This window comes from Dermacentor albipictus, chromosome 1, assembly GCF_038994185.2.
Source record: "Dermacentor albipictus isolate Rhodes 1998 colony chromosome 1, USDA_Dalb.pri_finalv2, whole genome shotgun sequence".
In the NCBI taxonomy this organism is placed as follows: Eukaryota; Metazoa; Arthropoda; class Arachnida; order Ixodida; family Ixodidae; genus Dermacentor; species Dermacentor albipictus.
Window position 1 is genome coordinate 134,313,868 of NC_091821.1, and position 14,459 is coordinate 134,328,326.

General features: G+C 45.7%; 1 protein-coding gene across 2 annotated transcripts in view; it reads left to right on the forward strand.

The window, feature by feature from the left end:
- Nucleotides 1-4,535: 4,535 nt before the first annotated feature.
- Nucleotides 4,536-14,459, forward strand: part of LOC135896064 (alpha-tocopherol transfer protein-like) — a 51,988-nt gene continuing 42,064 nt past the window's right edge. Inside the window, exon 1 of one of the 2 annotated variants that reach the window (XM_065424396.2) lies at nt 4,536-5,116. The gene's annotated coding sequence lies outside the window, so the exon portion shown is untranslated. The remainder of the gene's footprint in view (nt 5,117-14,459) is intronic. The other variant, XM_065424393.2, reaches the window with a different exon arrangement.

Genomic DNA, 14,459 nt, shown 5'->3' on the forward strand with positions numbered 1-14,459 from the left:
CATGTTCTGGAGTCTGTTTCACACGTGTCTTGCTGCTACTCAAGAGCTGTGTCACTGCAGTACGAAAGCACATGTCCCGGTGGTGCTGACTGCTGAGAAGACTGTTGTGATTGCCATTGGTCTGCTTGGCGCCGCTTCCATCTGCATCGCATATAAATGAAACAGTATGTGTGCCTATTTGTTGTGGGGATTAAATTACTCCCAGTAATATGTTTGCAAAGGTAACGTTCCTGTGATTGTGTGCATATATTATTCTACAAGAGTGGTACCACTACAAGTTATGATACTTGCACACTTATATACATAGAAAGCATGGGCAAGCAACAAACATATCGCGCACGTCTCGAGCGGCTGATTTCCGATCTGGCGCTTCCCGACGCACGCGACGACCGCGGCTTGCATTAAATACGGTCTGCTACCACACAAAAGTAGCGCGCGGCCCCTTTCGTTACCTGCACAACTAGTAATTTAAGTTGCAGCGTTTGAAAAAGGGAAATAATTCTCTTGAGCTCGTCCATGCCGATCGCGAGGGAAGCCGCAGTGCAATCAAATAAATTCGGGGATTCTAAGTGCCAAAACTATGCCAAAACCACGAAATCATTATGAGGCCCGCTGTAATGGGGAGTCTCAGGAATAATTTTAACCTCTGGGGGTTCTTTAACGTGCACAAAAATCAAAGCACGCGGTAACAAGGGTGTTCTTTCATTTTGCCCCTTTCGAGATGTGGCCGCCGTGGCTGGGAATCGATCACGCGTCGTAGAGCTTAGGGGTGCAACACGCATGCATTTACCGCTAACAAACGGCGGATGCCACCACAATTCAACAGCGCGACACGACAAACAGCCGTGCACTAAAAACAGGCATATGACTATTCCGCTTTCAAGATATTACACGCGAATGCGAAAGTATGAGACTTACTTGACTCGGCCGCGCAGTGCAGTTATCCATGCTTGTCGTCTGTCCTTCTCGTACCACTTCCCAGGAAATCTGTAGAACTTCACGGGCTGCGTAGGACCTTTCGTGTTTTCGAGGCTGCTGTGGCAATCGACAACACATCAGTATTACGTGCCACCTTTCCTGGCTGATGAGGTCGCACTCGGCATCGCAAAAACCACTCGCACGAGCGCTCCCGCCGTACAGAACACGGGCGCGCGCCAGCGCAGCGACGACCCTCGAAACTTCCATCGGTCCGCTAGGGGAGCATTCGGCGCTGGTGCCGCGCAGGCAAACTTTAGGTTGCCTCGTCTATAGAGGAAGCTTCAACTCGGGTGCTCCTATATGTAAATACATGTAAAAGGAGAATTTGTTTTTCTCGCCAACCACTGCACTGAATTTGGCGAGGTTTTCTGCATTTAAAAGAACAACTGAAAATGTAGTGACTGTTGGTTTCCAATTCTTTATTTAGATCGTTCATTTTTTTATTAAAGATTGACAAAAATCAAAAATTTTCAGAGAACGAAACCATCAAGTTTACAACTCTATAACTCGGGAGAGAAAAATGATATCACAATTCCGTGAATTGCATCTGATAGTAAAGCTAAAGCGGACAAAATTGATCTGTTACATATAAATATGAAAAATGCAGTAATATGGAAATACAGCTTTTGCAGAACCCTTGTACCCAACGTAACAAATCCACGTGATATAAATTGACGTATTGAATTCGTTCGCTTTGTATGATCTAATGGATGCCGTTTACAGAACCACGATATCTGTTTTTGATGCAGAGCTATTAATTTATAAACTTTGTGCGTCTATTCTTTTTTCGAACTTTCGAATTCTTGAAAATTCTTTTCACAAAATTCAGGCCCTAAATCTAAATTCCACTTCCAACAGTCACTAGAATTGAACTTTCTCTCTCAAATGCAACAAATTTCATTGAAATCGGTCCAGGAGCTATCTCAGAAAGGTGTTTTTTGCGTTTTACATGTATTCGAATAGGACGCGTCGGAGTTGGGCCCGAGCTAAAGCTTCCTCTTAGCTTGTTCTTAGTTTCCTCTTAGTTCGCGATGAAGCGAAAGGCAGCACGAATGTCTGTTTGCTCGCTACTGCTGCCGCGCTTTCTCACTCCCGCGTTTTGACAGCGAGTGCAAGCGGTTATCGAGTGAGATATGTTCATTCTTGCTTGTGAACACGTGACACCATGCTTGTCAATTTAGTTAGTAAGCGAATGTATACAAGTTTATACGGTCGATAAAACTAGCATGTCTACTTCCTATAGCTGTCTACTAATTTGGTATCGCAATCGATGCTTCGCCTTTTCGGCGAAATTGCTACTTCTTTAATGAATTTACTCATTGTGGCCAGTGTGTTCGTGAAGCGCACCCACTTGGAATGAATTTTCTGGATGACACCAATTTCGATACAGTCATTCCCAAAATGTGCCACAAAATACGTGGGCATTTAAGTAACATTTGTGCTTCAATGCATGCAACGACGATTTCTTTAAAAAGTCTCAGTTTCGCTCAAAAGGCCAAACATTGACTGTGGTAGCAGATTAGTAGACAGCGAAACGGGGAAGCGTGGTTGCAACACCGAGCTGTTCAGACCTGCGCGAGACACCATAGAAGAGGCGAGTACAAGCAATGTTCGCTCGTGTTATAGATAGCCCGCAGCGGATGTGCACGTAGGATGAAATGACGAGGGAGCCGTATAGCAGGTGAAGGAAATATATGCGCGCTTGTATTATCTGCGCTTGTTGATCGTTCAGGTTCGCTCTTTGTTCCCGGTGATGCTGGGTATTGCGCGCTTATATTTCATATATGCTTGTTCTGCGTTGCGGCTTTCTCTATATAGAACGTCGGTGTCGGGCGGCACTGGCCCGCGGCGTCATTCCTCTTGTTTGTTGTGTTCGGCAGCGTGTTGCTATAGTTCCCCGCTCTGCGCAGCTTCGTTGTTTCTATCGTAATTTGTATTGACTCTGACATTCTGCATTTCTGTGTTTCCGTTCGTCTTCAGTAAGCGGCTGCGGTCGTCTTGCGCCATTACGGTAAACGCGACAGCGCTGCGGCGACACGAACTGCTGCGGAAGGCGGCGCAACGTGAACTGATGATGCAAGCAAACTATACTGCAGGTGGCGCCGCCTGGTGCGCTCATGACTTTCCGATCATTATAAGCCGTTATCGCTCTTTAGCGCCTTCCGTCCGCGTCGAACCATTATGAACCGTGATCATTCGTGCTCCGGCAGTGGCTACGTCTGGCGCGGCGGCGCGGACCGCATCTTGAAAGCGATGTGCGATGCCGACAGAGAGTGGCGACTGCTGATAGCTTGGCACGCTCTGTGCTTGCCGCTTACTTAGCGTTGGAAAGAGACGCGCAGGCCCGTATCTTGAAGCTGACCTGCTATACGCGGGCTGAGTACGGCGTGTGCTGAGAGCTGCGTACGTGAGCACTGTGTTCTTGCTGCTTCGTTCGCGTCGAAGCGACAGACTAGCACGAAGGTACAGTTGCTCGATGCTTCGGGCTCTATCTTGAAAACGATCGTCTTACATGACGGACGGAGGGTTTTCTGGTTGGGTAAGCATAGAAATGCTCGCGCATTAAAAAAAAAAGAGCCGTGTGTATATATAACAATACACCAGCAACGCGCATCTCGTAAGGCAAGAATGGGGTGTTGCAGGCAGACGCTCTTATTACCAACGTGTCCTTCGGGTTCGTATGACGTCCTACCTACCATTCGCCCGAAGCAAAACATACCGACGGAGGCTCACAAAACGGTAAAAATACAGAAATATCCGGTCAAAAATAAGGGAAACGATGGCTACATTCTTTCTTTTGCGAGCATAGTGTATATGGTTTCTTCTACTTTTTTGATTCAATAATTTTAAGACATTTGGCAGAGAGCTTCAACATCCCCCTGCTTACCGTTGTGTCATTCGGAGCGCTTTATCCAAATACCATACAGACTCCCGACGAGCTTGCAGTGGACTTGCACTCCCATCGTACAAAAAAAAAAAAAGAAAAAAGGTAGGGGGAGGGGGAAATCACTGATAACACTTCACAAGCCCAAGGCTACGTCTGGAAAATTGTAAAGAAAAGTTATTAATGGAATTGTTGTCACTTATTATTATACGTATTTCCATAACTTCCCGAATTCCCGCATGAATCTCTTGGCTACACTGTGGTTGAGGTACATTGTTGGATAGATAAGGAGGAATGAAAGGCGAGCTATTTTCAAGGGAGCAATTACTTTCGAACATCCTTATTGATACTTAGAGGCAAACTATTGGAGTTGTGTGAGCTTTGTTTTATGCAGGAAGGCAGCAATTGACAGGGGTGGGTAGGATGGGAAAAATGACTGAAGATTCTTCTTCTACTATCTAGCCACAGTCTAGCCGACCGTTGATAAGCGACGCCATCTACATCATGTTACCGCCTTCGCTACTAAACATCTGAGCCCCGTATTGAAAAATGGGCCTTAACTTGAAGCTCATGCTTGACTGCGTCAAAATAACGTCTGATGTGAACCCGCCGAAGGAAACGCAATGAGCGTTTTGGACACAGTCACTTCAGGCATTATCTAGATTAAGTCAAGCATGAGCTTCAAGTCAAGGCACATTTGCGAATACGGGAGTAATTGTCTGCAAGAACCCATCTCAACTTCTGTAGAGGAGAACAAGAAACGGTGGCCTACTAATTCACAACCCCTAGGATGCTTCAGGGCGGAAACAGCAGCGATTTGCGTTCGAAAATGCAAATCTACAAGCGTTTGTACTGCGTTCAAGTGAGCCGACTCGACCAACTTCCCTCGAAAACGCCACGCTATAGCGGCGGTTGGAAGTCCGTGACCCAACTTTGTCTAAGAGAGCGCGCTCCCTTCGGCGTAACGCTAGCTGCACGCCACGCCTCTGCGCTTCGCCTCTTTCACCTGTTTCGAGGCTCGGCGGATTCGAGTGCGCGTCAGCGGTGGCCTTGCACGCACCGCGATGGCGCAAGCACATCGCGCGTGGCCACTACACTAAGCGACCGGTTCCAGCGACTCGGCTTGGGAGAACATTATCTCTGCTCCACGGATAATCCCACTTCCACAGCCGGCGGGACCTGCGTGTGCACAAGCGTTCAACAGCGCGCCGCAACGACAGGCAGATGCTCAGCTGCGTGGGACGGTTCCCTGTCGTACGTATATCCTGTGCTGTTTGTTCTGTTATGACATCCGGCGTACTGCGTGCCTCGTTAGTGCATCGGCCGTAATTTAGAGAAAGTGCTGCATCCGTTATGTAAACACTGAGTGATGACGGAGGAGTGACGGTCCCTATGCTGTCGCGTGGGGCTGTGAACAGAGCCGTGTAGGTGGAGGGCTTGACCTGCACCGAAATCTAAGCACTACGGGCGTCTGCAACTAAACTGAACAATACTAAATCGGCCAGTACAATCCGTGTGGTCTGTGTGCGCCTGACAGTGAAAAGCATAATTTTTGCCGCTTGAATTCCTTGCTTATACCACATTTTTGACCATTGCGGTTTGCCAATTTACGCCATAATTTTGACGAGCGAGTTCTCAACAATGGCTGTGCAGTTCTTCCCGCTTGCTGAAGCATTATTGGCCGGCGTTTTGGACAACGAACGCAGGCTTTTCTTGCAGTCACTAAATTGTAAAAATTGTTAGCTAGCTTGCTCGGGCAGCTATGTAATTTTAACAACGAACGCGCGGTGATTATCACTAGGTGCGTGTTACAAGGTGGGCGTGACAGCTAAACAAAATGCTGCTCAGAACAAGAGCAACAAAAATATTAAAAATTTCGGGGTTTTACGTGCCAAAACCACTTTCTGATTATGAGGCACGCCGTAGTGGAGGACTCCGGAAATTTCGACCACCTGGGGATCTTTAACGTGCACCTAAGTACACGGGTGTCTTCGCCCCCATCGAAATGCGGCCGCCATGGCCGGGATTCGATCCCGCGACCTCGTGCTCAGCAGCACAACACCATAGCCACTGAGCAACCACGGCGGGTAACAATAATATTGACAATAACAAAAGAGGCACTCATGCATCAGTGGTTGTATTCACGAAAAAAAAATGCCTGGACAATGTAACGACTCCAATTCCAGTGCTTTTTCCCTTTCGCACGCCGTCACCAGGATCGACTGGTCGTTAGCTTTGGATAAGAATGGAATGTGATCGAGTGAAAGGAATCGTTACTTGAAAAGGCGGCGGCGCAAGAAAACGCGGATGGACACGAGGCGACAATTAAGGACGAGCGTTGACCGTGTATCAGCGCTAGTCCTTAATTGTCGTCTCCGTCGTTGTCATTTTGCGCTGCCGCCTTTTCACATATGTACCAAGACGCCCAATTTGCTGCTTTAATGAATGAATCGTTACATTATACCGGCCAAGAACTCGAGAATCGTGACCGTCAATTGCCTGTTATTTGTAGAAATCGTTGCGCAGCCTCGTGTGAAACACGTATAGGTAAGGCTAGCATTGCTGATTTCACTGCATCGTTTGGTAATTTCAGATTGCGCGTAGCACAGTTTCCGCGTTCATGCATTTTATACCGTGGTTCATGCGTTCACTTTCACGCGCTCACACATCTATGTTTACATCTCACCTGTAACGAGGAAAAGTTCCAAAGCTAAATACACGAAGGAGGGAAAACAAGCAGTACATGACATTTTTGCTTAATCACTGCTGGATGTCATGCGCATGTAGTATTTGTCATATGAGAATAACGGGAAATTTTGTAGGTTTGATTCCCAAGAAAATTATCATTTAAAGCGTTCGTAGGAGTGTACTTACGTTGAAATTTCAGCTTTTCTTCTTTATTTTTCCCTCCTTTTTGTATATTTTGTTAACGGCTAGTTGCTATTAAAGATAAATTTGCGCCACGTTATTGCCGAGGCTACAAAAGATGCGGTCAGAAAAGAGCAACTAGCAGAATCAGTCAGACGTGCTTCGTGAATAGTCCAGGGGATATACAGCGTGTTTCAGCGAGCACTTTCAAAATTTTTTAAAGGTTGCCTGTGGCAGAGGGCTCAATTCTAGTTTATGAGCCGGTCTACTCGAAGCGGCGGACACTACATGCACAAAAAAATGTAATGCAAAATAGACTAATTATTAAGAATTCACTAATGAACTTTCTAGCTAATTATCGTATGACCCATATTGCAATCTACAAATTCTGGCAGTGGACTTCGCAAGGCGGATCCACTTGGAACGAATTCGCAGGACGACACCAGTTTCGAGATATAAATTCCCGAACTTTGGCGCTCCAGTTACTTGCGTGCTTCAGCGTATGAGACGACGTTTTGTTAACAAATTAACTGGAACGCCAATGCATTTCTCCGCAAAGTTCGGGAATTTATATCTCGAAACTGGTGTCACCTTGAATATTCGTTCCAAGTGGATCCGCATTGCGAATTCCACGGCTATAATTTGCAGATTGCAATATGGGCCATAATGTAACTAGTTAAAAACTTAATTAGTGAATTGTTATTGATTAGTCGATTTCGGATCTCAATGTTTTGTGCAAGTATTGTCCGCCGCTTCGAGTAGACCAGCTCCTGAACTAGAATTGTGATATCTGCCACAGGAAAGTTTTAAATATTTTTGAAAGTGTTCGCTGAAACACCCTGTATACTGCGACGATCACTTCGGCGATACTATCGCCTTCGCCTGACTTAGTGCTATCGACGTCAGGCGCACGCTGATTGGCTGGTTGACCAGTACGTCACGCAAAGGCGATAGTATCGCCGAAGTGATCGTCACAGTATACATATCCGAGGCGACACTGTTGCCGATAGTGATCATCGCAAAATACGTCCCCATATTTGCCAAGTTGTTCTATTCCAGCCTTTTCTTCTTTTGCCTCCATCATGACATACCAAGCCCAACGTGCAATTTTAGTCTACCAAAGGACAAGTAAAAAAAAATGAAAGAGAAACAAATGGTGGAAAATGCAGCGTCACACATTTAGGCACGAGTTTAAGAGAGAAAAAAAAGCTCACTAAGACCAAACGCGAGCACACCATGACGGCATTCATAGAAGCTTTGTTACACGTAACAAAAAAAAAACTTCGCACAGCGCATGTCATCCTTGCAATGTCTGGATATAGTGCATATGGCCAAGATCTAAGAAAACATCCTGAAAGGGCCTTTAGCGTAAATTCTCCAGCGCTCTAAGCTTGAAGCACAGTTTTCGCCTCTGCCGGGCATACAACAGACAAGTATACACGCGAGATGTCCTCATCTGGTTCAACAGAAGCACGTGATGCGGATTCAGTGCGCTCAATTTTACGCAGGAAGTCGTTTCTTAGTGGAAGACCTAATCCTGGAGTCGATGAAATAGTTTCCGCGTCTCTGGGTAAGCTAATAGATCGGAATTTTAGTCCAGGGCCCGCTGCATGCAGTATTATCTTTTTGCTGCATCGACGAAAACATTTTGTCGACAAAAAAAAAGAACCTTCTGTACTAAGTTTTCTTTAGATGTGCTTTATGCCACTTCTAAACAAAAGACTGATGCGTAGAGTCCGCCGTGTTCGTGAACCCGTTTTGCCAGTTCATCTGCTTGGTAATTTCTGGAAGCGCCAATGTAGCTCTGTGTCCATTGAAATACAACATTATGTCCAGGAGATGCTGCACCATGTGCACCTTCCGTGATTAAAACAATGCAGTGCTACTGTATGAGTTGTTAACTTGGATGTTGGTATGCATAGGCGCTGATTACGGGGGAGATGGGGGGGGGGGATGGCTCCGGGACCCGAGCTCCCTCCGGAGTTTTCCGAAGGTGGCCAAGCCCCTCCCGCCCGGCGACGGTGATGCCGAAACCTACCCCCCCCCCCCCCCACACACACACACACAACTAAAATGTTATTACCTGAGTTTTGTCACCCACATCATTTGAGGTTTCTCTTGACTTGCCTCGGCCTTTCTACTTAAAATTGTATTGTGGCTAATGATTTGGGAAGTTACCGCAAGGAACACACGAAACGAAGAAAGGACAGCACGAAGCGGTGGCTAATAGCTTACTGCATCCTTTTTGGCGCCGACGTGCACAGCTTTTAATTCATACTTTCACTTTATTTGCAAATCCTGACACAAGCGCGTTAGAAGCACTATGGCTGGCTCATCCATATTTTCTCACTTCAACATTGTTCTAAGTTTACACTGTAAGCGCCATGCACATATACAATATATTTAAATATACACGCAGGACAATGTTTATTATATTTTTGAAAAAGAAAAAGTGCCAATTAAATATTATTTCTAAAGGTATGAATAGCATATTCCTAGAGAATGAATATTATGTTCACCTCGCTTCAAATTGCTTTGCGTGCTTTTTTGACCCCTTCGGCAGTCTTTTATCAACGGCGTGCAAAATGCACATGAATGATATGTGTCACAGTACTGCTTCTCTTTCCAGTGAGCAATGCTAATGACTCATGAAATAAACAGAACTTTTATATTAATTTACAACATTTATTACGGATGGAATTATCGTCACTTGCACGCACAGGTACAGGGTGTCTCAATTAACCATCAGGCACCCAGATTAAAAAAAGTGCTATTGAGTTACTCGAAGAAAACCTAGTGCATGCTGTTTCCAGTACAGTGGCGTAGCTGCCAGTAATTTTTTCATTACTGATATTTAATTAGGTAACTGTAAATATTTATCTAGCTCGACACGTACTATCTTAGTTATCAAAGTGTCAATGAGGCATATATAGGCACAGCCAAGCGACATCTAATTGCGGTATTTTCTGCGACGTACTAATGGCGTACTAATTTTTTCGACTGATAATTAAACCCCGCGAACTATGCAAAAGACCACGTGACTGCGCTCCCACCCGCATCATAAAGCAGCGCCGTCGAACAAGCTCCTTCTGAGTTAGCCAGAACGAAATTAAGGAAATAAAGAAAAACATCGTGATCGAGCTATATATAGTTCCTTATCTGCCGCGCCCCGGCTGAAGTGACACGACCCGTTTGATCTTAGTTGGAAACAAGCTGTGATAGCTGTTGTCTTTGCGTAGATAAAGTGCACGGATGGTATTTTTCTCATTTTTTTTCTTTTTTTTTACCACAGCACCTATCACCACAAAAGTGAACTGACAACGTCAGCGCAAAGGTTTAAAGGTAATATATGGGGTTTTACGTGCCAAAACCACTTTCTGATTATGAGGCACGCCGTAGTTGGGGACTCCGGAAATTTTGACCACCTGGGGTTCTTTAACGTGCACCTAAATCTAAATACACGGGTGTTTTCGCATTTCGCCCCCATCGAAATGCGGCCGCCGTGGCCGGGATTCGATCCCGCGACCTCGTGCTCAGCAGCCTAACACCATAGCCACTGAGCAACCACGGCGGGTTAGGTTTAAAGGTGCGTTTTGTTTCCCAGTCGCCATGTCTTTATTGAGCAGAATGAAAACATGATCCTTGCCTTGGGAGCTGAAAATGGCAACAAGATGAAGGCAGCGAATATATAAACCAGTCATGCAAGTGTGCTGGTAGACCAAACGCCCCGACTATCATCAGAAATTATGAAAACTTTAGACAAAGCGGCAACTTACAAAAACAGCGGTGGAGGACTCCATCTTTGAGTCCCAGCCTACGCACGGATGTTCTAGCATTTATGGCCTCAAACCCTCATGCTAGCCTGCAGGACCTGGCCGCCAAGGTACCAATTTCCAAGTCGTCAGTTTGGAGGTTTCTCAATTACTCGGCCTTTCACCCGTACCATCTTAACCTGCAACAATGCTCAGAAGATAAGGACTTGCAGAATCGTCTAGATTTCTCGAATTGGGTCCTCACAAAAGCCGACGAGCCACCGGGCTTTTTGAGCAACATCATGTGCAAGATGAAGCCAAGTTTCAGGGAAACGCCTGGGTAAATTTGAAGAATGCACGCTATTGGAGTGACTCCAATCCACACTGGGTAAAGCTCACAAGGGGGCCGTACCAGTGGTGGTTCAATGTTTGGTTCGGAATTTGCGCCGGCGCTAAAATCGGTCCCATCTTCTATCACACGCTGACTGGACAGCGTTACAGGGACGAAATCTTTGAAGGAGTGATGGATGAGTTTGTCAGCGAAGTCCCGCTGTCACGTCTTCCACTTCTGTGGTATCAGCAAGATGGGGAACCCGCACACAGCAGCAGCCGAGCACGAAACTGGCTGGATGTGACTTTTCATGCGCGATAGAGTGGAAGGCACGGGCCTGTAAATTGGCCGGCTATAGGTCACCCGACCGCTCTCCACTCGATTTCTTTTTTTAGGATTATGTGAAAGATCGTGTTTACATGATCGAGACGGACGTCAAATGAGCTTAAGGTGAGGATAACGGATATCTGCCGTAGAATTCCAGCGTCGTTCATCAAAAAAGCCACAGAAGATGTGATGAAGCGGTCTCATTGCTGCGTAGCTTCAGAAGGACACCTACATTGTATTCGAACACGTCCTCTATAGACAGCAGCTGGTGTTCAACGGCGCTTACGAATTCATAGATAATAAGGGCACACTGAAATCTGATGTTTTTCATTTTTTGTGTATGTGCAGGATTGCCAATTCGGCTCATTTAGAAGTGGTATATTTACTTTCTTGAACGCATCGGTTTTGCCTTTTCTCTATATGTGGGTCGCTTCTCGGTCTGTTTATTATTTCGCTTTTATTTTTTGCCAGGAACCTTTTTTACAACATGTATACACTCGCATGAAAAATAAAACCGTCCCCAGTGGCGCAGTAAAGGGGGGGGGGGGGGCGCAGAGGCCGCGGGCCCCAGGTGCCAGGTGGAGGGGGTTGCCATATATGTCTGAAGACAGCCTGACTGGGTGTAAATGGTAGCGGAACGTTTCGTGTGAGGGGCGCTGGTGCGTGGTTTGTGTGTCGTCAGTATGCAGTTTTCCATTTATCAGTTTTGTATCGTTTGTATTTGTTTTGTATCAGTTTCGCGGTGTTGAATAAAAACACTGTCTCCTAGTCATAGCTAACCATCTCTTTGTCATTTTGTTGTTGTCACGGTGACGTCCCACAGGGAGGTGTATTGAGCCCTATTCTCTTTAATCTAACGATGGTTAGCCTTGCTGAAATATTACCCAAGACGATTCATATATCAATGTAACTCGGTGGTAACTCCGTTAGGCAGGATACCAGTAAACTATCGCAGGAGACGAAAGATCTCATCAAGAAACGCCAATGTATGAAAGCCTCTAACCCTACAGCTAGAATAGAACTGGCAGAACTTTCGAAGTTAATCAACAAGCGTAAGACAGCTGACATAAGGAAGTATAATATGGATAGAATTGAACATGCTCTCAGGAACGGAGGAAGCCTAAAAACAGTGAAGAAGAAATTAGGAATTGGCAAGAATCAGATGTATGGGTTAAGAGGCAAAGCCGGCAGTATCATTACTAATATGGATGAGATAGTACAAGTGGCTGAGGAGTTCTATAGAGATTTATACAGTACCAGTGCCACCCACGACAATAATGAAAAAGAAAATAGTCTAGAGGAATTCGAAATCCCACAGGTAACACCGGAAGAAGTAAACAAAGCCTTGGGAGATATGCAAAGGGGGAAGGCAGCTCGAGAGGATCAGGTAACAGCAGATTTACTGAAGGATGGTGGGCAGATTGTTCTAGAGAAACTGGCCACCCTGTATACGCAATGCCTCATAACGTCGAGCGTACCGGAATCTTGGAAAAACGCTAACATAATCCTAATCCATAAAAAGGGGACGCCAAAGACTTGAAAAATTATAGACCGATCAGCTTACTGTCCGTTGCCTACAAACTATTTACTAAGGTAATCGCAAATAGAATCAGGAACACCTTAGACTTCTGTCAAGCAAAGGAACAGGCAGGATTCCGTAAAGGCAACTCAACAATAGATCATATTCACACTATCAATCAGGTGATAGAGAAATGTGCGGAATACAACCAACCCTTATATATAGCTTTCATTGATTACGAGAAAGCATTTGATTCTGTCGAAACCTCAGCAGTCATGGAGGCATTACGGAATCAGGGTGTAGGCGAGCCATATGTAAAAATACTGAAAAATATCTATAGCGGCTCCACAGCCACCGTAGTCCTCCATAGAGAAAGCAACAAAATCTCAATAAAGAAAGGCGTCAGGCAGGGAGATACGATCTCTCCAATGCTATTCACAGCGTGTTTACAGGAGGTATTCAGAGACCTGGATTGGGAAGAAATGGGGATAAAAGTTAATGGAGAATACCTTAGTAACTTGCGATTCGCTGATGATATTGCCTTGCTTAGTAACTCAGGGGACCAACTGCAATGCATGCTCACTGACCTGGAGAGGCAAAGCAGAAGAGTGGGTCTAAAAATTAATCTGCAGAAAACTAAAGTAATGTTTAACAGTCTCGGAAGAGAACAGCAGTTTACAATAGGCAGCGAGGCACTGGAAGTCGTAAGGGAATACATCTACTTAGGGCAGGTAGTGACTGCGGATCCGGATCATGAGAGAGAAATAATCAGAAGAATAAGAATGGGCTGGGGTGTGTTTGGCAGGCATTCTCAGATCATGAACAGCAGGTTGCCATTATCCCTCAAAAGAAAAGTGTATAATAGCTGTGTCTTACCAGTACTCACCTACGGGGCAGAAACCTGGAGGCTTACGAAAAGGGTTCTACTCAAATTGAGGACGACGCAACGAGCTATGGAAAGAAGAATGATAGGTGTAACGTTAAGGGATAAGAAAAGAGCAGATTGGGTGAGGGAACAAACGCGAGTTAATGACATCTTAGTTGAAATCAAGAAAAAGAAATGGGCATGGGCAGGACATGTAATGAGGAGGGAAGATAACCGATGGACATTAAGGGTTACGGACTGGATTCCAAGGGAAGGGAAGCGTAGCAGGGGACGGCAGAAAGTTAGGTGGGCGGATGAGATTAAGAAATTTGCAGGGACGACATGGCCACAATTAGTACATGACCGGGGTTGTTGGAGAAATATGGGAGAGGCCTTTGCCCTGCAGTGGGCGTAACCGGGCTTATGATGATGATGATGATGATGATGATGATATACGCTTGTGATATTTGCCTTCCGTCTTCAGCAGTGACTCGTCTTCAAGAGCGCGCAAGAATTCAGCGGGCAGCCACCCGAACTTGTTCGTATCTCCGCAAACAAGGCCTTAGAGTGTCCATTGAAAAATGCGCGTTAATCACATTTAGTTGCAAGCCCATGGCACCGTACCTTGTTTCTCTCAATGGCCAGAGTATCAAATACCAAAAATATCACGGCTTCTTAGGTGTGATTATTGACAGGCACCTTTCATGGAGCCCCCGCTGCATCTACTTGAAGCGGAGACTAATTTCAATTGTATATATAGTGAGTTTCCTGTGCGGGAAAACCTGGGGCACGTCGGTATGGACCATGCTGCCGCTATACAGAGCACTGTTTCTGGGCTTTTTACGGTACAGCTTGCCGGTTTTGGAGAACACATGTAAAACAAACATTCGTACCCTCGAAAGTTTGCAAGGCCAGGTGACGTGTCTTGGACTACC